The 26,651-nt window shown below is 38.6% G+C and overlaps 1 protein-coding gene across 3 annotated transcripts in view; it reads right to left on the bottom strand.

The window, feature by feature from the left end:
* Positions 1–26,651, bottom strand: part of LOC134658339 (trehalase-like) — a 221,931-nt gene that overhangs the window by 122,040 nt on the left and 73,240 nt on the right. Inside the window, exon 1 of one of the 3 annotated variants that reach the window (XM_063513963.1) lies at positions 13,099–13,183. The exons of the other annotated variants lie outside the window; for them this stretch is intronic. The gene's annotated coding sequence lies outside the window, so the exon portion shown is untranslated. Of the gene's footprint in view, positions 1–13,098; positions 13,184–26,651 lie in introns of those variants that run through there. 3 annotated transcript variants of the gene reach the window in all.

Genomic DNA, 26,651 nt, shown 5'->3' with positions numbered 1-26,651 from the left:
TGAATCAGTATATGTAGGTATTAATATTGTTGTCCTACTTAGTCCCCAACTTTTGGTCTTTGTCCGAAGTACCATTTCGTAAGTTTCGGCCCGGCCGAAAGGTTCGGCCGTTTTTTGGCCGAAACCGAAACTACAGCCGAAACATGATTTTTTGGCCGAAACTGGCCGAAACCGAAACCGAAACCGAACCTTCGGTCGGACACTACTAAAAATAAAATAAATATTTAAGGGGGGCTCCCATACAACAAACACGATATTTTGCTCTATTTTTTTGTTGATGGTGCGGAACCCTCCGTGCGCGAGTTCGACTCGCACTTGGCCGGGTTTTTTTGTTAGCTTAGTTTAGTGTGCCCTTGCTGAGCAAAGGCCTCCCCTCCTTTCCTGCACTCAACCCTGTCGCTTGTACTTTCCCCCCAATTCGGATAAAATGCGTACAAGTCATCCCGCCGCCTGCCTAAAGGTTCCGTCACACATTCGCGTTTTCCGGGCGGGGCGTGAGCGGGGCGCGCCGCTTTTACATATAAAACGCTCACGCCCCGGCCGGAAAACCCGCCTGTGTGACGGAACCTTAAAATACCTAAATAAATTTTATTCATTCTTCGCATGAACTCCCGTACCATCAAACCATCCAACTATAGTCCAGCCATCATCAATTCATCATACACATGCTAAACATGATGGCTGTACACACTTGTCGACATACCCTGAGACAGGCCGAGAGCGTGTGTGTACAGCTGCAGAGATAACTGACCCCTTCCCCCTGCATATACATTAACTGTATCAGTAGCTAACTGTACATCCTGGTCTCTTCTTGTCTTGTTCCTACTCGTCTCGTCTCACCCTTTCTCGATTGCGGTCGGTCTTATGCCGAAGGCCGAGACTCTCGACGAGTGTGTACCTACAGCCGCAATGATAAAATCTAGTCACTGTCCATCGAAAGATCCGGATCCCATTTCGCTAAAGACGGGAACATAGCTCTCATTAGATAATCAGAGCCGTAGGCGTCACCCCAGGCAGCGCCTCAATTGCAATTTAACCAACGGCCAATTGGCACAATGACGCATCAGGACGTGGGGTTTGTCAAGTAGCCGCTTGTTTTGATCGCCAATTTTATTTGGTTATGCCAATTTCAGGCAATATTGGCTATGTGCGAAGTTGGTGGCGGGGGACAAGTGACACCAACGTACGATGTGGAGGAAATATGAACTTACGTGGGACGCATCTTCATACTATTTGCAAAGCTATTTGGCAGCTGCTAACTGTCAAGCAATATGTTGCTCACCCACTAGGGCGGCGCCAGTCATGCACGGAGCTAATAGGATTTTTTTTACACAAATCGACAAAGTCCCCCAGTGAGCTCAATAAGGCTTGTATATTATGTTGTAGGTATAATATACCAGACGGCGATCTACATAAATATATATACATATATAGTATATATAAATACTTAAATACATAGAAAACATTTATAATTTTGGGTAATATATGTGTGATGGACCTCTAAATAAATGACCTTACCAGGATTCTATAAAATGTGTTTGACCTGTACGTCCTCTAAATTCAGGGGTTAAACACCTTGCGGGCCGTGATTTATTTTTATGAATCTTTTATCGTACAGTAGGTACATCTAAAAATAATGATTTATGATAGGTTTAAGCTTCTATAAATAGATCACTCACATGCAATGCACAAACAAAAGTAAGGTCTTTTACCTCTGTGGTAAAGACTGAACCAATAATGCTCTCACAAATTGCATCATATGCTTTTAGTAATTTAATGATGAAGATTTTTTTGTCTTATCTTACACTTAAATGATTTAACTCTTGCCTTGAGTAAACAAAGAAAATACATGTGACTGACCCATAGAATTGTTAAAAGAGAAACATTAAAATGAATTTAGAAAGTAAAAATCTCCTAACATTTCAGAAGAAAATGAAGTGCAAAAATCAGACTTCTCCAAATGACAGAGAGAATTTTAACAGAGAATAAAGAGCAATACTAATATAACAGCATCAAGCATCAACATCATGACTTTGTTAGCAGTTCCACTTCACTAAATGGGACTTTCCAAGAGCAAATTGCTTTGAGAACCTCTTCTTTATTGACGTCAATTTAAATTCAGCAGCAGGCGAATTACGGACGGCTTTTTCCACCTGAAAAAATAAGTATTTTGTCTGTCTTTATCACACTGTCACGTAGACAAACACGATCAACATATCTGATGATTTTCAGAAGAAAACCTAAACGGAAAGGGACCATGAAAGGATTTTAGCTAAAACACGCGGAACTAAGTGCGAATATCCGTCGACGGCACGCAATTGCCATTTATAGCTTTATCAATTGGAAAATTACTAACCTTGGTAACTGGATTGAACCTTGGGTGCCAAATGTAACATTTAAAGGACTTTTTGACAAGGGTCTAAGAAGTCAAATTTAGCATTACTAAAGGAAGTTAAAGCTGCAGGAGATGCACAAGGATATATAGACGAAAGTAAAATAGCGGGAAAGCGAAATCTGAACCTAATTGCCTAGTTGGCGGGCCTTCACCGAATTCTTCAGCTTACTGTGGGACTAGCTTGATTAATGTAAGAATGTCCGGTGTCCCAGAATATTTATGTAACTGATCACATTTGCATTTACTCCCTGACTTAAGGGTACATTTTTTTTATTTGCCTACTTTGGTGTTCCACTGCTGGGCAAAGGCCTCCCCTGACTCTCCCTCATTTTCTACCTAATCTTAGACTATGGATTCCTTCTCTATCCGCTTGCAAATGTTTTCGACCTTTGCTTACAACGCGGACATCCCAGCACATGAATGGTCCATAAATTTCAATTTCACGAACTGTCCGTGTCACGCGCAATTCAAACCGAGATTGATGCTTAAAATAGCACTACAATGTCTACAATTGTATAATCGTGGCCCTTCTGAATTGCCTGACAGGGAAGAATTCACTGCCAAGTGTTAGAACATAGACGGATTCCAACTATAGAAGGGATTTTGGGTACAGAATATTCTTAAATATGCTTAAAAATGTTTGACTTGTAGTTGTAATTTTTTTTTGTAAAATGGAGCGGAAACATCTATTATAGGCAAACTCTTCCAAAAGAAAAAAATAAAGAATGACTTTCAGCGGCTGGAAAATTGTACGAGAATCGCCTACTGTACTGTTTTTAACCTGTTTCGAACAAGTAAGATCAACGCAAACAATGAAATAGCAAAATATAAGATATTGGAGTGTTTGATTTTCGATGCCGGTGCCATCTGTCAACCCCTCATCCCATAGATAACTATCAAGCGTTCCATAAAAGCAAATTTTAATGAACCAAGATGACAGATGATGCGTGACCGGCCCTAAAAGGCGAAAGTACTATAGGTTACCACAAAGAAAATCACTGCCAAGATTGCCCTTTTAAGGCCCGTCCACTTTTAAAACATATTGGAATCTCACCGCCCATCACCTCATATCGTAGCGTGTTTAAAAGCTCTGACGTCACAAGCGCGTGTCCGTGACGCACAAGGTCACGCGCGCCACGCCCACGGAGAAATGGCCAAAGAAATTCACATGAAGCTCTTATGGCATTGATAAAAGGTCTAATTTTGACTGTTCTTTTCCACTGTGAAATGGTGAAAGGCAAAGTAAGCATTACACTGGTGAAAGCATTAGCGTCATTGATAGAAGGTTTAGTCTTGCCTGGCTTGAGGGAATGGTATGGTGGTATATGTATGGTGTTCGTGCGTTTGCGCACGTAAAGCGAGTTTTCATTTCAGGATGATACTAAACGATACTGTAGTAAACCGCAGCGTGTTTACTTATGTTACACGTTTATTTAACCGCTAAATTTAATACGAAACAAATTAAGTTTTTGATGAATGCAACTATTTTGTTTTATAGCATTGTTGAATAAGTTAGAACGTTATCTATAACTACATTTGGTTTTGACTATGGGGTTACCGCAACCTTTTGCCCTATGGCATCTGCGCCTAAAACACGTATGTCCATAAGGACTCCGACATACGAGTAATAGTCTCTTTCAACAGTTTAATAATTATTGAAAGAAAGAAAATACTCTTACATATTCAAGCTATAAAGAGGCACCCAACGAAATTTTACCGGGGCTTACAGCGAAACCCGAAATTCGCAAATTGCGGGGATCTTCCTCTTTTACTCCAATGAAGGCGTAATTAGAGCGACAGAGAAAGATGCCCGCAATTTGAGAACTTCGATTTTCGCAGTTATAGCCGGTCACAACATATTCTTAAGGAACCGGAACATAATTATTCCAGTACATTTACGCAACAATATCCTTTTTTAATCCAGGTCTAAACTGTAAACGTGAACAGCGAAGGTGTTTTGTGGTGTTTTCCATCGTCACATCGATTGTTACAAATTTAGCGAAGACAAACGACCGTCACGGAAGATCACAAGTTAGGAGACTTGCCAAACGAACTCGTCCGTCTTACGTAACTGGCGAAGACACACCCACTTAATTTGTATATTTTTAGAACTGTTTTAGAGAGAGAGCGTGATTGGCACAATCGAAAACAATTAAAGAGTAAGCACAAAGACTTATTACGTAGTGGCCAGATTGATCATTTCATGAAATGCTCGGTTGACCACATCATGAAAAAGTCAGCAGTGTTCAAGTCGGCGCCAAATCAGCTTAGAGTTAGTTAGAGGGACGGGTCTCTATTGTTTCCCAAGTCATGATGTATTGTTTGTCCGCATTTACGTTAGTCATAATTTGTTTGGTTTAGAAACGCGTAACTTATTAGGATTGCCATAAAACAAATCTAACCTAACTTAACCTATCTATAGGTTAACCTTACGGAAATCCTGAAAAGTTAACGGTTTCAGTTTTAGGACTAATGATAATATGACAAACAATACATTATGACTTAAAACTTTATGTGAAACAAAGGGACAACTCTATGTACCTAGTGCTGCACAAATGTACGGTCAAGGAATTTAATTTCCATACCATTTCGTACCTTGTCACAGTGACAAATAACGCTAGCGACTTTCATATTGATTGTCACTGTGACAAGGTACGAAATGGTATGGAAATTAAATTCTTTGACTGTATTCATCTCGCCAATCAATGCGGTTTGGAGCAAGGTCGCGTTAGAGCCTTGATGCTTTCGCCGAGCAGGGTCAGCACATTCGCGTACCGATTTGACAAGCTGAAGGTAATTATAGTCAACTTTTTGATTTAGTTGCGAACAGTCCGGGTTTTTAGCTCGAGTATTATTTAATTAGCCTGGAAGAAACCTTAGAAATAGTTTTGAAAAAATACGTATATAAAATGGGCACGTATTGGGCGGTTACAGGGGAATTTCTTTCCGCAAATGCTCCGACTGTGGAATCAACTCTCTACCGAAGTTCCCTAAATGTTCTTAGGAAGGAGTGTAGGAGCTTTCCATGAGCAGTGAGTACCGTACAAACGCAGGTACATTTTCAATGTTTTAAGTGGATGATTATTTTACTGAGAATTCTATCATGTGTGACAGAAAGAAACACAGTGTTTCTGCGTGACAACGGTAGACAACTAATCATAATCATTTTTATTCATAAAACCAATTGACATGTCAACATTATGAATCATTATTTTTATTTAATTTCGTGGAATGCTCATGTAAAAGTTCTAAAAGGTTGGCAATGTGCATAATGAACAACCTGTAAATAATATCCATAGGCTAAGATTTCCGCCTACCAACAGGCGGACTGTATGGTTGTTTGGTAATGTGGTATAAAAAATATACTGTTTTACTTTTCCGTAAATTATTCACTTTCTTTTTAGTTAATATATTTGTCCTTACAGGAGTAAGCCAAGCAAACAACTCGAGTCAAAGCACTTAAGGTTATCACTTTGAGTGTTTTAACTAATATATCAAACGAAGTAATAAATACACTTGACAAGGTAAACATTTGAGACATTGACTCCCTTTCTATCATATCGTGTTGAAGATCCATCATCATCAGCCAAGACATCTACCCAATGATAAAAAACTAAATTTTAGGTTTTGTAACTGTCGGATTTTTTCCGTTCTCACCCGGGAATTAATTTTTGGGAATTCTCGGGAAGTGTGTAATAAAATAGTGATATTTAAACACAACAGAAACCTTGTGTGTTTAATATAATGTACAAAAAATAGTAACTGTCCCGAGTAGTGCATTCGAATAAGTGACTTTTTGACAACATAGAATAGAGACCTTGAACGTCAATATTGCCAATGCTGTGTAAGACCTGAAATTACAAAACAGTACGGAAGCCGTTCTGACATATGTAAACTACTGGAACATCCGGATTGATCACGATAATCATTCATGAGGGAACGATGAAGAAATCAGTGGAGTTAGCTAGATAAATAGTATACTCTTTATTGGAACACCTCAGTTAAGCAGACAACAGGCGGTCTTGTCACTAAAGAGCGATCTCTTCCAAACCACCATTGGGTAAGGGAACAAAGCATTTAATCTAAAAGAGTAGTTGTTACAAAAACGTCGAGTCAGTCCAGTCATGTTTTCCGAAGCTTCCATGGTTCAAAATCGAGAAGAACCGTAAAATTTTCCGCGACTAGATTAGGAAGATAAACATCCCCAGCACGACCGCTAGTCAGTTCTAACCGCTTTGATATCCTGCACACAATGCGGCACAGCCATAAACATGTACACAATTGTGGACCTTATTCAATTGAGATAGATCATCAAGATTTATGACTTTCCTGACTATCAATTCGCCGCTGTGACACTACAAGATGCATTGTGTGGCTATTAACACAGCGAAGTGATGAGAGGAGATTCATAGCGCTATAAAGAAAGATTTAGCAGGTAAGCAAATATGGTTCATTCTGGTAAACTCAATTTTTGTTACCTAGGTACTTTTATCATAATTTTTCTTTTAATTAAAAGCTCATCGAGAGGATTCTACGAAACAATCCTAATCTCAATGAGGTTGCATTGTTTTTTTCACTAGTTTTTATGGCCACCTTCGATCTCCGTACCATATGTTCTGCGAATATGGTATAATATCTACAAAATCACTTCACCATATGCTACCAAAGTCTAGGGTCACATTTGATAAAGGCATGTAGCGTTTAATCACTGTTTACCTCACTGTTCTTAGTGAAATTATTACGGCGTCACATAATGTGCGACGCGTCATTGTGAACCTTGTCGGAATGCACGAAGGTTGATATTGGGCTGTAGACACGCGTGTCAGTTCATATCTTTGGTAGTCAAAGGGTTTCATTTCATTTCACAACAGAACTTATTTGTACAGAAAAGCACTACGAGTTTTCCATAGCAACCACTCCACTGTATATAGGTGATACAGTGGAGTGACTGCGAATACTACTATCTAGGCTACCAAAGTCTAGGTTCACATTTGATAAAGGCATGTAGCGTTTAATCACTGTTTACCTCCCTGTTATTAGTGAAAAGGACACAGGCAGCGATTACAAAGTTAACATGACCCAGGACGCGATCTTTTCTTTCCTGTATTTCCAAAGGTCTTTTGAACATTGCTGATGTCTAGCAACGCCTCAACATATTTCCTCATAAAAAGCTCCTCTGCGTCTTTGACCAGAACTGTGATTGGTCCACTTTGTTGAAGACCTACGTTCTTATAACATATCCTAATCGAGTACTTATTCGCAAAGAACATAATGTATGAATAACATATCCTAATCGAGTATTCGCAAACAACAAATGACAAACGCCTGAAATCCAGAATTAAATTAGCCGACGCAGGCGCAGGCGAAATTGGTCTAATTTCCTTGTTACTGCCACCCACGACCGTCCGTCTGATTGTCCGAAATGTGTACTATGTATAGAACACGGGCTATTCATAGAGTCTGATAAGATCGATTGCGGGCACGGTTGTCGAAGATGTCAGATTAAATTAGCATTTTTGGGATTCAAAAAGGTAAAGGTGACATTCGGATGTCGAAATTGTCAAACTACAGCTGTCACCTTAAGATTCTAGTTGCGATTTCATACTGCAGCAATATGCAGGAAATGCCCATAATATTACTGCCACTTATCCAGCACTTGACACAAATCACTGAAAATTATACCTTCTCCATAAATAAGACGTCACATAATGTGCGGCGCGTCATCGTGAACCTTGTCGGAATGCACGAAGGTTGATTTTGATGGGCTGTAGCCGCGAGCGTCAGTTGATATCTTTGGCAGTCAAAGGGTTAACAACAGGTTTTTTGTACAGGAAAGCGCTACGAGTTTTTCAAAGCAACCACTCCACTGTATCACCTTACCGAGTGTCGGTCACGATTCTAAATATATCCGGATGAAACCGTACCTTTTGAAGATCAAGGTGATGAGCATAATAAGTGGTGCTAATGATATCTTTCCGTAACGACACGAAGTCGGCCATATCATGTTATTTACATTTTCACTTACAGGTTAATGTTCCTATGTACTTATTGAGTACGTGCAGAGTGGTGAAGATAATACAAGCGACGACAAGGCACGGTATAGGAAAAATGAGAGCTTTGACAACTGCGAAAAATGCGGCTAGACACCAAAATTGGTGTGGGCCGCATGTACTTGTAAGTACTTGTAGCGCAAGACGAAATCGCGGAGTGAGCCACGCCTGCCATAGATGTACAATGACGCATACGCTTAATAAATCGACATTTTGTGTGATGCAATTAATGGACCCCTTTTATACAAACATAAAAAAAAAATACGATGGTATGAGGAAACGGCATGAGTTTGATAACCGCGTAAAAAATTGTACCTAAAACGTATCTACGTCATCGGTTCTAGCACTTCTAGCCCGACAACAGCCAAACGATCATAAAACGTCAGGAGACGAGTATAAAATAAATTAGACGAAGATACCGACATCATAATAGATCGAATCTAATATGGCCTGCCTGGAAGTATTTTATAAACAAGAAGAATCACTTTGAAGTTACGAGTATTATTCCATTACCGTATATTTTTGAAATCAAACTTATAATACACACAAGGACCTCAATATAATGACAAGAGCCACGTAATTAAATAACAACAAAAAAAAAACATCGTCATCACTGAAAAGCTGGACATCTAATTAATATTTCGTAAGTCAAATAATTTAATTTCCGTACCATTTCGTACCTTATCAAAGTGACAATCAATATGAAAGTTGCTAGTGACCTAGGACATGCCTAGGACCCTGTGACAAGGTACGAAATGCTACTCAAAATGAAATCCCGTAACGTACACACAAGTTCCGTAAAACTGCTTGGTGCGAGCCGGGGTTCAAACCCGCCGCCTTCGGTTGGAAAACATGGCAAAACGTACCAATGCCTTACCGCCAAGACCAGGCACTGATGAGTAGAGACAGTGTATGCCATCTCAATTTACGACTTGACAGGTTAGGTTAAGCTAGCTTAAGGTGACGTTCAGATGACAAATGCAGCTGTGCTGTAGCAGCGTCGTTGTTGCCACCAAGTGCGGTGGGAACAAAAGGTCCGATCGCTGTGTCTCGCTCTCCAACCTATGGTTGCCGCTGTCGCCATGACAGGTCGCTATTATTTATTCTCACAGACAAGACATCCTCCAGATTGAGTATAGTAGCGCTACCCCCTCTGCCACAAGCCATAAATATACAGTAGTTTTACTCCATTTTCGAGTCAAAGTGTCTTTGTGTGACGTCCGTGTCTTTGAACGGACCAATCACGGCACGGGACTCGCTCACCTCGTCCCCCGCACCCCAGTATTTTTGGTAGCATCGGTTTCATGAAATAATTGCTCTAAACTCCGTCTAGAGGATTCATGGTCTATGTTTATTCTGTACCGTAATGCAGCTGTAGTAGACTGAATGTCACCTTTATGCACTTTAGGAGCATCTTTAACAGTGAAGGGATCGAACGTGACCTTAGAGTCAATGGCGCCGACAATCCGATCACAACACAGGAAATAATTATGCAGAAGATATAAAGATAATAATGATCTAGACCAAACGGCTATAAAGTAGAGCTTGTTACAACATAGCTATAAGAATAGCAATGTGCATTATGCAGAACATTCTCAAAATTTCTGGAAATTTTCATGAGTAAATTCTGACATTCCACTTAGAATGTCCCCGTTCAGATTAGGGATTATTACTCAATTAACATTTACGACACTCATTGGCGTCTATTTCAAGTGTCATAGAAATCGAAACTATCTGTAAGATGGTTTGGCAATAAACGTACAGAAAAAATACCGAGAACAATTTCATGGGAGCTTTGAAATTTTTGAAAATTCTCTTTGGTACATTGTTATGTAGGATTCACTTTCTGCGCTCAAAACTCAAATAGAAGATGTAGCTCGAAAAGCTGCCAAGTGGGACTGGGCTGGTCGTGTCTGCCGCATGCCGAAAGATATTTGGGCCAAGATAACCACGGAGTGGGTGCTCCACGAGTCAAACCGGGGATGCGGAAGACTTCATCAGCGATGGCGGGATAACTTGGACTCCTTTTTAAGAGACTGGCCAGATGTAGCCCAAAACTGGGTCGAATGGAAGAAGAGGGCTCACAATAATAATTAAATTAAATTGTGGAATAAAGCCTCTATAACGGCCTTTGGGACTCAGTAGGTTTAAATTTCGTAGGTAGTCTGTGCGGAAAGAGAAGAGTCGTCGAATATAAGGGAACCAATACATTCTATGACTATTCTCTTTCCGCAAAGACTCTAATGTAAGTATCAAATCGTTATAATCATAATTGATCAATTGATCACCTTATTATCATATCAGACCGATATGATAATAGCAATATGTAACAAGACGTATCATCAATGACATTGTTACATATCATTTATCGCCACTGCATTTATTACGTGTTCAGTGTCAACAGATTTCAATCGGTCAATTCCAGTTTTATAGGAGCTCTGAAATAGTGTTGAGTCGCTCACTCGTGAGGCACCTCATTTGTACCACTCATTTTGTTAATTTGTCGCAGTACTTCGTACCGCAAAAATGTCTTACTTCACTCCTCTATTCATTTTACTTGATTCTAAAATTATCTTTCTCCTAAAAGTTCTATTCTTAACCTCCAGAATTGCACTCCAATTATATGTTACTATTTATTTATTTATAAAGGAAGTGATGAATACATAAATATGTATATACATTAAATATTTTTGTCGCCGTTGGAATTAATGGAATAGTCGACGCTGAAAATATGCTAGTACCTCACCTCATTTGAAGTAAGACATTGTAACACCTCATTTTAGAAAATGAGGTACTCATACAAACTCATTTTAAATTGATGTCCTACCCATCACTACTCTGAAATATTATAACTAATAGTAATACATTTATAATTCTTTTTTTTTTACAGGTTTTTATTTAGTTTCACCTGTCCCGTTGTCTGTCTGTCTGTCTTTAATCAATCTTGCAAGTTAAATTTGACCCACTTCCCGGTTTCCGATGAAGCATACATAGGTATGTGAGTTGGGTGGCAATGCAATATTTATATGTAATTATAATATTTTATAATATGTAAATGTAACATTTCTTCACAAATAATTAAAGCTGTATATGATAATATTTAAACAAGATTTGATAAACCTCAAATGTCTGAATGGAAAACAAAGATATCGCTTGAACAAATAGGTGATTTCACTATACCTATAAGATCATTGCTCCTTAATATTAGAAATGATAACGATACTTTCAACTGAAAATGAGGTCGTTAAGGATAAATAGAAGTTTAAAACACTAAAATGGAATACATCAGAGGTAGAGCGAAACAAAATGTATCCCTCTCAACTGACCACCACCCACCACCCCACTGCTAAGATACACTCAAGAACAATGAAAACCAGTCTTTTTATATGGAATTTTCAATACTTCGGATGGAAACCTCCAAACGGAAATATACTTTATCTGAAGATTAGTGTTTATTATTCGGACGTAAAAATTCAAGTACAGTATAGTAAATCACCTATTTCTATTGCCATCAAAATGTTCATCACTACATACGTAGTATAAAACAGTCGCTTCCCGCTGTCTGTGTGTCCCTATGTATGCTTAGATCTTTAAAACTAGGCAACGGATTTTGACGACCGGTCTGGCCTAGTGGGTAGTGACCCTGCCTGTGAAGCCGCGGTCCTGGGTTCGAATCCCAGTAAGGGCATTTATTTGTGCGATGAGCACAGATATTTATTCCTGAGTCATGGTTGTTTTCTATGTATTTAAGTATTTGTATATTATATATATCGTCGTCTGAGTACCCACAACACAAGCCTTCTTGAGCTTACCGTGGGGCTTAGTCAATTTGTGTAATAATGTCCTGTAATATTTATTTATTTATTTATTTATTTATTTTAATAGAGTGATTCAAGAGGAAGGTTGTATAATTTGTTAACCCGTCCGAAGCCGGGGCGGGTCGCTAGTTTTCTATAATTCAAACACGAATCTGAACCAAAGTCCTTCACAGTATCAGGTCAAGAACCAATTTTCTTTCAATCAAACTACAATAGTAGAGTCACAGTCTATGTAGAGTCATGTGTGCAGCCACAATAGTGTTTAGAATAGTATTACAGTAGTCTTCCTTGGTTTGAATTATCATAAAATATATCTGTGATAATATTATATGTTGTAGTTGGACATGATCCAAGACATAAACAACGATACTAATAATGTAAAAGAATTTTAGCAACATTCTTGTGTCATATGTTTGTAGCAACGTAAAGTGTAGCGATATACTCTGCTTCCGGTGTAGATAAGGCAACGTGGAAAGATATGTATGAAAATCAATTAAAATATTACAACAGTACTGAATTTCATTTGACAGTTGCATTCATTGCCCGAAAATTTAGTTCACTTTGAATTCGTTACAATGGTTACAGATCCATAATTTAACGTAACCAATTAACGTAATTCAAATAAAATAAAAGAACAATGCTGACGCGTTGACGCAAGAGTTACTAATTAACTGTATACAATACAGAAAAAAATCGAGCTACACATTCGCAGAAAACCGACTTGAAACAATTATGTACAATAAACATTGTGTTGAGTTCATTTTAGTACGCCAAGGATGAAAAGCTGAGCCGATGCCAGGAGTTTATTTCTGAATTGTCAAGAGCGCGAACTTACCAAGTAACTCAGGTAATCACTCACTTCACATACACAGAAACGGCGCACACGTCCGCCCCGTATCACGGCCAGGTAACAACTGAAACACCAAGTCCACGACCACACACATGTAGCGGCGAAAAATATGAAGCCAAACAACCGCAATGCGAAAATTAAACCATTATAAGCTGTATTTGCGCTGTTGAAGTTCGCAACGAAACTAAAGCTCTAGTTATACTAGATTTAATCTTACTGACGAGTTTTTATGAATTACCAACGACGTACACAGATGAATGGCGCGTTCGCGAAAACCAAACGCCATTTTTATTACGTAATCTATGGTGCAATTAGGTTATGTTAGAATTGCTTTCTGAATGAGAGTAATTAGAATTTTGAAAGTATCGACCTAGTTTGTGACATGTGCTGATTTTGAGTACAATGAGATGTTTTAACTTTTGAAAGAGTAATTATAAGAAGAAAGCATGTGTAAGGGTCTCTGTATGTCTGTTTAGCCGGTTTAGACTGTAATGTAAAAAATGTACTGCAATTAGTTCAGATGGCTGTGAAGACATTTTAGTTGCAATTCCAATAGGGGGTATTACTGCAATGTTCTGCCGCCAGAGTGCAGCACTAGCACCCATCGTAAACCGTAGAGTAACTTATACATACTGTGCCTTAAACTGTTTTTGTCAAGGTTTCACAGACAATAAAATATGACATTGATATATCAAGGCGATTTGTTTACAAAGGGCCTACCGGGAAACGCGAAAATCGAAACTCAGCTATCCGCCTCTTTATCGCTCGAATATGCAAGAGTGATAGAGAGGTTAGTTAGATAACAAAATTTCGACTCTCTCGTTTGCGGTAGACCCTCAGATTGTGAGTAATTGTGGTAGTGGCGCCCCCTACGCAGAGTTTCGCGTAATATTCCCTATTACTATTTCGTTCGCACCACGCAAACGGTCGCGATTACGTTCAACCCGTCACTTATTTTATCAAGGAAAATACAACACACACAACGACACACACAACAACACACACAGACACAACGGCAATATCAACGCCGACGCAGTAATGTCGCAACAGTAATGCAGCTGCAGTTACCATCCGAATCCACCCTTACGTACAGGAGAGCCAAGTTCGTTACCCCTTTCAAGGTTGTACCAAATCTTGAAGGTTGTCTAAAAAAGTCCAAATATATTCCAAATATTTTGGTGATTCATTTGAAGGTCACATTCCCCGAAAGTATGTACAATCTAATTTGAACCTTAAATGAAGGTAGTAAGGTTGATTCTACAAACACGTATGTCGGCGATCATACTATGCCTGGAAAAAGATTGAAAAAAAAATTGGAATATGAACAAAGAATTTAGAATGAGCAAAGTCATTTCGTTTATAGTAAAAGTACAAAAAGGAGTTGTTAGTTGTTATTTTTAACCGACGAAAAAAACGGAGGAGGTTCTCAAGTCGACGCGTATATATATATTTTTTTATGTATGACCACGCATAACTTTTTACAGAGTAGTTCGATTTTGATAATTCTTTTTTTATTGGAAAGGGTATACCCCGAAGTTGGTCCCATATAAATTTGGAAACAAAAATCCAACCTTAGGAAAATAGGGGATGATTGATTTTTCACTCACCGATTGTAACGTATGACCACGCATAACTTTTTACAGAGTAGTCCGATTTTTTTCATTCATGTGTCGCGCTCTTAACAATGCGTTAAAACTAAAAATGGAAAAATAAAAACTTTTTACAAAAAAAAAAAAACCGGCTTCAAAAAGTATGAAATAAAATATTATCCTTTTTGAAGTCTATGCGTTACCAACTGATATGTTTGAAGTCGGTGCCAAGCCAAGTAGTAACAATACCAGTCAAAAATAATCAGCCATATGGCTATAAATCCCATTTTTGACTGGTATTTACTACATGCCTTGGCACCGACTTCAAACATATCAGTTGGTAACGCATAGACTTCAAAAAGGATAATATTTTATTTCATCCTTTTTGAAGTCGGTTTAATTTTTTTGTTGATTAATTTTAAAATAGAGACGCCGAGGGGCGACGCACCAATATACAAGGTCGTTTGTACCCTTACCATGAGTTTTACGCGACCTTACGCTAAGTGATGCGTCAAATCAAACGCGGTGCATCTCGCTTATACCAATATCAGTACGAGGGACATGCATTGTGAGTGAGTTTACCTACGCTGCCGCTACAGAATAATTATGTTAGTGTACTCAGTGCCAAACTCCGAAAGACTTACGACCCTTAAATTTGTCTGGGTCATATTCATATCCCATTCAGAATTATTATAAAATAGGTATAAATTAAAGTTTACAAAATTGCATCAAGATAGGTTTTTAGGAGTTTATAATTAAAAAAATAAATAAAATTCATTTATTTCAAGCTATTTGGCTCATATTTTTACATTATTTACATTTTGAAAATTAAAAAAGCGGCCAAGTGCGAGTCGGACTCGCCCATGAAGGGTTCCGTATTTGGGCGATTTATGACGTATTAAAAAAAAACTACTTACTAGATCTCGTTCAAACCAATTTTCGGTGGAAGTTTACATGGTAATGTACATCATATATTTTTTTTAGTTTTATCATTCTCTTATTTTAGAAGTTACAGGGGGGGGGGACACACATTTTACCACTTTGGAAGTGTCTCTCGCGCAAACTATTCAGTTTAGAAAAAAATGATATTAGAAACCTCAATATCATTTTTGAAGACCTATCCATAGATACCCTACACGTATGGGTTTGATGAAAAAAAAAATTTTGAGTTTCAGTTCGAAGTATGGGGAACCCCAAAAATGTATTGTTTTTTTTCTATTTTTGTGTGAAAATCTTAATGCGGTTCACAGAATACATCTACTTACCAAGTTTCAACAGTATAGTTCTTATAGTTTCGGAGAAAAGTGGCTGTGACATACGGACGGACAGACAGACGGACAGACAGACAGACATGACGAATCTATAAGGGTTCCGTTTTTTGCCATTTGGCTACGGAACCCTAAAAATGACATTTAAATATATTCTAATAAAATTAACATTACAATTTAAAATTTACAAATAATATTAAAGAATATATAATAATATTAATAATAACACACACAACACAAACAATACACACAAAACTAGCCTACACCTGTCCTTAAATGCCTGTTGCAACAGTGCGTGATGTAAGGACAGTCAAGACCAGTGGTGGGCAAAGTACGGCCCGCGGGCCAGCTCCGGCCCGCGAATGGATTTTATCCGGCCCGCCGCCGGTCCTATGAAATAATTAATATATGGTATTGTCCCACGATTCAAAAATAAATTTTGGCTACAATTCTGGCCCTCCACTTTTTCCTAAACTTTCTGGCCCCCTATGAAGAAAGTTTGCCCACCACTGGTCAAGACGATCTGCGATCATCGCCAGGACAGTGTTGGCGCTGGCCCGCACGCGCCGCACCAGCGCAGCGGCGCGCACGCGCATGGTGGCGTGGCGTGGAAACAGGCCGTGTGGGCCCCCGCGAACATGCCCGAAGCCACAGTACAAGAACAGTAGTGAATCTGCATAGAAATGTGCCGCTGCCGGCTTGAATGTGTGCGTGCGCGTCGGGCGCCGTGTACGCACGCGCTGCCACGCACACATTCGCAATAATATACGGGGGAATACGGTGGCGGCAGTGTGGGCCGTACCGCGACTGTGATCGCGCGCATTCGAGTACGCTCGCATTTGCCTGCTCTTACCGGCCTAAATTTATACCACATTTATGAATTGATAGAACATTTCATTATATTATATAAATAGAAACCCAGTGCTACTCATAATACGCAAATAATATTTAACTAAAAATAAAAGTGACAACCCTAAGCGCCAATGCATGAGTAGGTAAATAACTTGCCGAGCGGCCTTAGATTCACTACTGTTCTTAGTGTACTGTGCCGAAGCGCTACAGTAGCGGGGCAGCCCCAACACCGCCCTGAATGCGTTATTGTAAATCTATTTAAAATAGATTTGTTGTTGTAGACTCCGGAAAGCTGAAATCAGTTTTTTTGAGACAGCCAATCTAAACAAATCACTCATATGGGGCATTATCTATGAAAAGGGACCTTATTGTTGATGGCGCTTACGCCGCACAGCGTCGCGCAGCATTGTATTTATATCGGAGCACCGTTAATAATGGCGTAAGCGCCATCGACAATAAGGTCCCTTTTCATAGATAACGTCACATATCATATCAGATAGCGAAAGGCAACATAGAGATAACACCCGTTTTGGGCGAGACGACGGCACTAGAATGAAAAAAAAAATCATTATTTGTATAATTATCCAAATACTTGTGTTGTGAATATTTCTGAATGTTATTGACCGACCGTTAGCGAAGGTCTCCGTTTCAGATTGGGGGTAAAAATGGTTTCGTATGTCCGGATGTTCTCTATAGGCTCGAAAATCGAAGTTCGAAAATTGCGGGCACTTTTCTCTGTCACTCTAATTACGCCTTCATTGGAGTAAAAGAGAAAGATCCCCGCAATTTGCGAATTTCGGTTTTCGCGGTAGCCCCTCAGATCGCAATTCTCAACCGATTCTCGTGAAATTTAGTGAGCAGTTCGATGATAATATAGTTTTTTTTTGTCAATTCAGTTTTAGGACATTTTTCAAAATGGCGGAGTCATACATATATTCAGTTTTAAGATGCTCGCAAGGTCTAGTAGTATATCTTATAAATGATGCATGAGGTAGAACATATCATTTGATATACCTACCTATCCAAATAATAATGTGGATTTTTATGAATATTGAATGTTATTATTAAATCTTATAAATTATGCATGAGTCGTGTTAGAACATCACCCAAAGATTAAAGGGACCGAATAAACAAATAATAAATAAATATAATAAGGACAATCTTACACAAATCTACCTAGACGTCATCCAATGCTATTAGGGCAGTGGTTCCTAACCTGGGGGTAATTACCCTTATGGGGGTAAAACTGGTATTTTACGGGGGTAATAAGCTAACCTAATATAACAATTATACAACAAACGTCCACGTTTTATTTTTTATTACCATTGGGATGAGGGGTAAAATAAGGTTCCCTAGTTAGTCATAGGGGTGACCGGGCTAAAAAGGTTAGGAACCACTGTATTAGGGTGTAGCTGTAGTACAACAATGCCTTTAGGATGCTGATTGGCCTGCCCAAATTCTGCAGCGCAACCACCAATTCCACCGTGTTCGCGGAATCACGCACAGATGGATTTGCAGCAATTTTGCGCAAAAAAGCAGCGTCTCCGTTGAGCAGAACTAGGGACACCCCAAACAGCATCCTAAAGATGATTGCTGATGTGTGTTGTCCTGTAATTAATGAAATAATATTAGATGTAAAATCAAATTTAGCTTTTAAGTACCTACTAACATTGACTAACATTATTTTTAAGAATGTAGGAACTAACAAAAATAAGATCACTGTTATCTTTATTAAATAAATAAATTGAATTAAATTGAATGACCTATAAAGTCACTACGCAGAGTATGACAGGTGATTAAAATTTCATCTTGTATAGTAGCAGCCGTGCTTAGATCTAGGTGTGTGCTTAGAATAAATACTTACTTACCTACTCGTAGTCGTACAACTGATATACCTAATACGTAACTGTAGCACGTGTTCGGGGCACGGGACCGTGTCATGTGCCTAGGTAAGAGAGTAATAATACCTAGGTATTACTCTCCGGCGGCGTGAGGTGTTAGGATTATAATTGCAGCGATATTACTAAGACAACCGAGGTAAAAAACACTCGTCCTTCTTTCATTAAACTTGCTGATAAAAATCTTTTTCCACTGTTTTTCTCGTAACTTTACCGCTTATAAAAGATAGAAGCGATCAAAAGAGAATCATCGTATGGCTTTATTGAAGAAAAATACATAACATTAACATTATGTGTATACGTCTACAGGGTGTCCCAGAACTACCACGTCACAGTGACACCGGAGGTAGGTCAACACAAGAGGAAACTAACCAGCCTAACATGACCTCAGTAAACGTTGCACGGTTTTCGAGTTATTACCGAAAACGTAACCACTTTTGGACTTCTTTAGGACCGCAAAAACCGCAAAAAGTGCCAAAACATGGTTATCGGGCTGTACTTATACCTAATACAAAAGTCCAATGTCACTTGACACTGACATTAAGTGTTAAACAATTCCATGTAAAGTAGGTACATTTAATTTACTAAATTGTATGGTTTTCCTGACGCTTTGTGGACCCTACATGTTATTTATAGTTTTCATAGTGATTACACAATGACTATTCATTCAATTCTAATTACCGTAGGAATTGTATTAACATATGAATAGTGCATTTTCCTGTCTCATTCACTTTATAAAAAATCCCATACATTAATCTATGATTGACACTAAGTATTTTTTATACAATGTAAAACAAAGGTAAGATAAAACCAGTATTAGGTAACTAAGTAATAAATCAAATTATTTTATTAAAATAGTGCTTACTCTCACTTTTTATTTCAGTTTCCTCCAGTCTCCCATTCCATTCAATTGTGAATCTCTATTTTGAAAAATCAAAATTGCATTTGTCTTGGCAGTAGCGAACGAACGATACGATAATCTTCAATATTAGTGCGACAGAGACATGAGCGTTTCGTTCGCTACGAAGCGTAAAGGATTGGCATCCTGGCTAGGCATAGGCATTCAAGAAAACGTATTGAAATAGCAAATGCATAATGATAAAGTAAGTTTATTGCACAGGCAATCAGAAAACCAGTATCAGTCAGTATTTCAAAACCCATTAAAGGCCATGGAATGTTCGTAACCGCAAATCCAACTCACACATGAACGGCGGCCATGACAGGTTGCCGAGCCTCTGGAATCCGGGCCGCTGATTGGTCGAGAGCACCGCGCCTCCGTGACGTCACGCGCGCCGGCGCAACTGACGGCGGCAAGCGGGCGGCGTGAGTTACAAGAGGCAGCGTTAAGCGGAAAAGCGGAATAAGCGCGCCAGGCCCCGTAGACTACTTGCCTATCGTGTCACTGTCACACTAATATGGAAGAGTGATAGAGAGACACAAAGCGATTCGATGGCGAAGCGCAAGCGATTGTCACCTTGGCTAGGCCTAGCTAGCTATACCAGGCGGCCGCCTGGTATAGCCTTACTGGCCTTAAGCTTAAGGTGTAGGCTCTGAGAACGGAGTCAATTTCAAAACTGGAAAGTTACATGTAAAACACGACGCCGCAAAAAAGACGGGACAACACGGGATTCTTACGCCATTTAGGGTCCTAGCTAAATTGGGTGTTCCATATTTACGCTATCGAATGTTCAATTTAGCTATAGAACCCTAAACGTGACTGTAGGTACATGTACGAATGGGTTATACGAGGATTTGAACCCGCCACATCCGGATTGAAAGTCGGGCGTTAGATCCACTCGGCCAACACCGCTACACTAATATATGTAGGTATCGAGGGGCGTATTTACCCTAGGGCCAAGGGGGCCATGGCCCGGGGCGGCAGGCTGCAAGGGGCGGCAAAACAGGTTTTTGAAGTGAAAACTTCTTTAGCGGCGCTGTGCACTTTTTGAAGCCGGCTTCCCACGGCCCGTGTTTATTACAGGCCAGGCCGGATCGCGCCACGCCTGTGGATGCCTGTGCGGTTGATTACGCCGGCTTCCCACGGCCCGTTTTTTCACAGATCTGACCGCGCCTCTACAGGCCGACAGATCGTGGGAACGGTCGCATCCCACGAGGCCTGTGCGCTGTCCCAGGTGAAATGAACCGACGCAGACGCGCCCCTACAGGCACCGTCGCGCCGCGCCGCGACGCGCCTTTGAAGTTACCGACTCCCGTCGGATCGGACGGGTGACGACGGGCCTCGTCGGATGCGACCGTTCCCACGATCTTCGGCCTGTAGAGGCGCGGTCAGATCTGTGAAAAAACGGGCCGTGGGAAGCCGGCTTGAGGTGGGGAAAAAATGTTAAACTCGAGACAGCGTAAGGCGTAACCCTCTCTTTCTACCGCACGGCAATGTATGCCTGAGCCTGCTGTTTCGTTTTTATTCACCAAAGAACTTTATTCATAACGTATTATCATAATCAGGTCAATTATTTAAAACTGGACTTTTATATTAAGCAATAAAGCTCAATATTCTAATCTTGTACGGGCTGAAATACGAGGATCTCAGTTACATTCTAACTTTATATCACTCAAATATAATTCAATAAAGCTACATCTTGATGAAATCGCTAATAAAAGTGAACTCTAGTACCTACTGGTAAATAAAACTCAAAATATCATGGCCAAATATATTTAGATGCGAGGTCTGCAAGGTAACTTTACAATTTCTATTCGAATTTTAAACAATGAACGCTACAAATTTAAGCTCACTGGCCAGCAATTTCGGAACTAAAGTTTTTCAATAGAAAGGAGGATGGGTCAATTATACATATAGTCCGTCAACCAAATCTTGTCAGTAGCAATGTAAAGCAAACTAAAGTAGGGCAACACTCAAAGAGCAGTATTGCGCTAAGAAAAGCAGCAATGTACATCGAACCAAATTTTTTTTTTCCGCTGAGCGCGCCCTGCGTACACGTAGTGATTATATTCTCTTTGCTGCGTACTTCAATTCAAATTGTCACTCGCGGTTTATTGAAAAAATTTGAAACATGGACGGACAATTTAAAAGCGATGTTAAAACAATGTTAATCAGAATGATGAACAAATTTGAAGATATCAAAAACAACTCCCTATTGTAGTGCTTATATTCTCTTTGTTCCCCATCTATGTCTTCTAAGTTTAATAAAATCATATTATAGATAGTGCATATATTTGTTATTTACAATTTAATATGCCACTTGTTAATGTAAATTAGTGTACTCTTCTGGATGAATATGACATACCTGTGTAATTTTTTTGATTGGTATATATTGTACAATATACATATTAAAAATAAAACAACTGATATTTGGGTGTTTATTTACATAAAGGTAAATAAGATAAGGGTCACTTTAGCTTACACTATAATTCAGGTCATTAATTGAAAAAATATAATGAAGTTACCAATGTTACCGGGTCACTTCAACCAAGCATAATACTCTGTAGTAATCTATTGCATCTTAAGCATAAAACAGATTTGTTTCAAAATGTGTAATTTAAGTTACTACTACTAGTGCTTCATATGCACGCTTTTATAAATTATTTTCTTTTATTTAACAAACAGGTATGTACAGTGACTTAAAACTTCTTTTAAATAGATACATCCCTACTTTAGCAAGTATAAACTAGGATTTCCCATAGGTACATATGTGCAGTAACTGAGTGCATGAATCAAATCAGCCTATTTACATAAATTTTCTTGATGATTAACATAATGATTAATTACAACTTTTACAAGAATAATCTGTTCCATTGCTCTCAATATTTTTGTTACATTTTTAAATAATAAGTTTATTTTTCGACTTGGTTGCGTTGTACACGTACATAAACCGCCATAGGTAAGTATTGTCTGAAGAGATACTACCTACTACGAACGCCTTATATTGGGCAAGATTTAATCCTGCAACAAACATGTATGGATTAGGTAGATATTCCGAAAGAACGGCGATATAATCAAGGCTCTTAATACTGTTTAAAAGGTTTACCTTTGTAAATAGTCACAACTGATTGCTGAAAATATTAGACATGTGGGCCTATGGACGGTTTCCAGGACACGATTTATGGTCTTGCTGGATAGATTTAGGCATACGTTTTAATTTTATTTATGCCTTTTAACCCTAAAACAAAAAAACTGAACATAATCTTAAAAGTTCGAAAGAGTTCTTCCAGTACTTGTCATAACCTCAATTTTTAGTAATGTTTACCATCAACGAGCATGATTGTACATTGTAGGCCCCTTAGCTTTGCTTATTCTTATTTAATGTATTGGTATTTAATGGTGACAGCAGAAATATCTCTTGAAACAGAAACGATTCAGAATGAAAACCAAATGAAAACAAATAAGGTGACGGCTGTCATTCACGATCCATATTCCACAGATAAAACACAGATGACACGCGTTTTGGAATTATTTGAACACAGTGTTGCTAACCCGCGATTTTTCAAATTTGCCGCCTTTTACTACTGACAAGATTTGGTTGACGGACTTTAGTGCTGCAGACATTTTGGACTAGTCATTGAGTTTTCACTTCTGTCGGCACTCCCGTTGTTTTTTTTTTCCTTATATGAGATACATTATCATCACTTAATGGGGCAGCAAATCTAGATGGCCCATATCTTTAAAATACGCCTCTACGTGATATAAAGTTATAAGAAAGAAGATTTCACTTACATTTATTGTAATTGTTCCGCTTATGAAATATTTTCTTCGGTTAGGTTTTCCCGTGTACTGTTTTTCTTGGTTAACATTTCATTTGCATTGATAATTTAACATGTCTGATGAGATTTCCTGGTATAGGCGTGTTTTATGTTTGTCACATAAAACACGCCTGGTGGATCACAATGGTCTGGCCGATGGGCATGCAGCCTTAATTAGTGCCATTTCTATTGACCATGGACGGACGGACAAACACGACGACGAATATATATGGAAAGAAATCAAAAAATTTAGTGAAAGTGAACAAGTAATGTTTAGAAATAAATTAATTACAGGTGATTGGTCTAACATAGGGGTCAACACTTTCATTAAGAAGTTCAATCATGTTTTTGAAGAATGTTTTAAGAAGCACAAAAAAAGAATAAGCAATAAAACACTCACTAATATTAAATGGATTACGAAAGGCATCAAGGTGTCAAGCAGTATGAAACGTATTTTAATGACAAACAAGAATTGTATCCATGAATCAATACTAAACTATGGTAAAAAATATGCAAGTATTTTTAGGCGAGTCATCAAGGACGCCAAAAGATTAGCAGTTCGAGCACAAATTTCAAAAGCCAGGGACTCCTCGAAAGAGATTTGGAAGGTTGTCCACAAGCATCAAAATAAGATGACAACTAGAGCACAAGAAAATTTGATATTAAAGACCGAGACTGAGGATGGCGACTTAAAAGTGCTTAACGATCCTACTGACGTTTGTGCAGCTCTGTTAGAACAATTTACCCACAAAAAGGACGTTAGCAATTTTTCTCATCAATCTCTCGCTATCCTGAGAGCGCATGTAGAAAGAGTTAAAGAATATAAAAATATGTCATTGGAACCGATAACTCATCTAGAAGTGATTTCTCTAGTTAAAAAGCTCAAACCAAAAAGATCGTGTGGATATGATGGCATTCCGATCACTGTTATAAAGGATAACATCGATGTACTTGCGGATCCGCTAGTCAGCTTTTTTAACCAGTGCTTTGAGGACAGCGTCTTTCCGGATCAACTTAAGGTGGCGAAGCTTTTGCCTTTACATAAAAAGGGCTCTAAGTTTGATTCCGAAAACTACAGACCTATCTCGCTATTGCCCACTCTTTCTAAGCTGCTCGAGCGGTTGATGAAGGACAGACTTGTAAAGCATCTTTACCAGAATAAGATAGTCTGTGAAAGGCAATACGGATATCAAAAAAGTAAAGGCACTAGCGATGCAATTGGTACATTCATCAAAGATGTACTTGATCAAATGAGTGCCAAGAAAAAAGTAGCAGGGGTTCTACTAGATTTGAGCTCAGCTTTCGACAGTGTAAATCACGCCACACTATTAGGTAAGTTAGAACATTACGGAGTCAGAGGAAAAACATTAGCTCTTTTTCAATCATACTTAATGAACAGGAAACAATTTGTAGAGATAAGCTGGACACAAGATAATAAGGAAAAAACGTACAGATCGAGTGTAGCCAGCATACATAAAGGAGTCCCACAGGGTTCAATACTGGGTCCAATTTTCTTCATCCTGTTTATTAATGACATGATTCCATTCTTGCGCAACAATGTACCCGATAGCAAATTAGTAGTTTTTGCTGATGACACTAACGCTGTCATATCAGCAGATAACATTTCAGAGCTGAATACTAAGGTAAATTATGCTCTTGAAACTTTCCAGTTCTGGTTAAAGATAAATAACCTCAAATTGAACTGCAAAAAAACCAATGCACTTCTCTTTAAATCGACAACAAGAGTTCGTGATTCTCTGCAGCTAAATCTTGAAGGTGAACCGGTTAAACAAGTCGAAACGGGAAGGTTTCTGGGCGTTAATGTTGATTGTCTGCTTAACTGGAAACCTGAGGTTTCGGCGATTGTTAATTCAATAAATTCATCGTGCTATGCTCTCAGAAGTCTTCGGGATGAACTGCGCTTAGCCGAATTGAAAATGGTATACTATGCACTGGTTGAATCCAAGTATCGTTACAGTATTAAATTTTGGGGCAACACTTATAAGTATAATATCCAGGCTGCATTTGTTGCACAAAAAAGAGCAATTCGCATTATTGCACGAATTCCACAACCAACATCATGTAAACCATACTTTATTCAATTCAAAATTCTAACCATTCCCTGTTTGTATATATTAGTAGTTCTGACAGATTTGGTTAAAAATATCAAGGATATTGAAACACAAGAACAGAAGGAGAGACGTCTTGCATCTAGGAGGAAAGATTTGCCACAACCTATTATGAGCAAGCTAACAGTGGTTAAACAATCTGTAAATCAGCAAGCGATAAGACTGTTCAATCAGCTACCCATTGGCATGAAGGCAATCTATAATAGTTTTCTGTTTAAAAAGAAGTTAAATGCTTTCTTGTTGGAAAAATGTTACTACTCTGTGGAGGAATATCTTAGTAAAAATTTAGGTTAATGCAAATATTATGCCTGTAAATATTTTAAGATTTCTAATTCATATTTTTGACACGAATAATAAATATTAATTTTGATTTTACAAATGAAATATTATTAATTTATTATATTATTCTAATTGTGTTTTATATTTTAATTTTCCTTTAATAAAATTTCATTTCAATATTTATTGTTCGTGACATTATAAGATTTATTTGTGTATGTAGATAAGAAAATGTATATGTAAATTAATTTCAAACACAATGAAAATTGTTTATGAATAAACTATGACTATGACTATGACTATGACATAAATAATATTGATGAGGTATAATTTTTAAATTTCTTGTAATTTGATGTTGTTGTTATAAGTATCTCATCTTAAAATATATTAGGTACTTTTAAGCGCTGTAGCTACAGCATATGGGGGCGAGTTAAGGTAATTTAAAAAAATGGCCCACCGGTAAATTAAAAAAAAAATAGACCTTCCAGAATTGTCAACCCTATATGTAACTGATGTAGTCCTTGTTTGATTCCCCTATGGTTCATTGGGCAACTCAAGATATATCCCACCAAAACCATTTCCCACCAACCACCACCAAAGTCAACCACAGGCGCGTTTTCCGGGCGGGGCGTGAGCGTTTTATATGTAAAAGCGGTGCGCCCCGCTCACGCTCGCCCGGAAAACACGCCTGTGTGACGGAACCTGTAGTTTTGCCAAGACGAAACCATAAGGCTCGCACTATCAAAAAATTATCAGATCTCTTGTAGAGCCAAGCTTCTAACTCTACACGCCCTAACTTCACAAACTCTA

Source organism: Cydia amplana, chromosome 22 (genome assembly GCF_948474715.1).
Source record: "Cydia amplana chromosome 22, ilCydAmpl1.1, whole genome shotgun sequence".
Lineage (NCBI taxonomy): Eukaryota > Metazoa > Arthropoda > Insecta > Lepidoptera > Tortricidae > Cydia > Cydia amplana.
The sequence above is the reverse complement of the archived record's forward strand: the minus strand, read 5'-3'. Positions and strand labels throughout refer to the sequence as shown.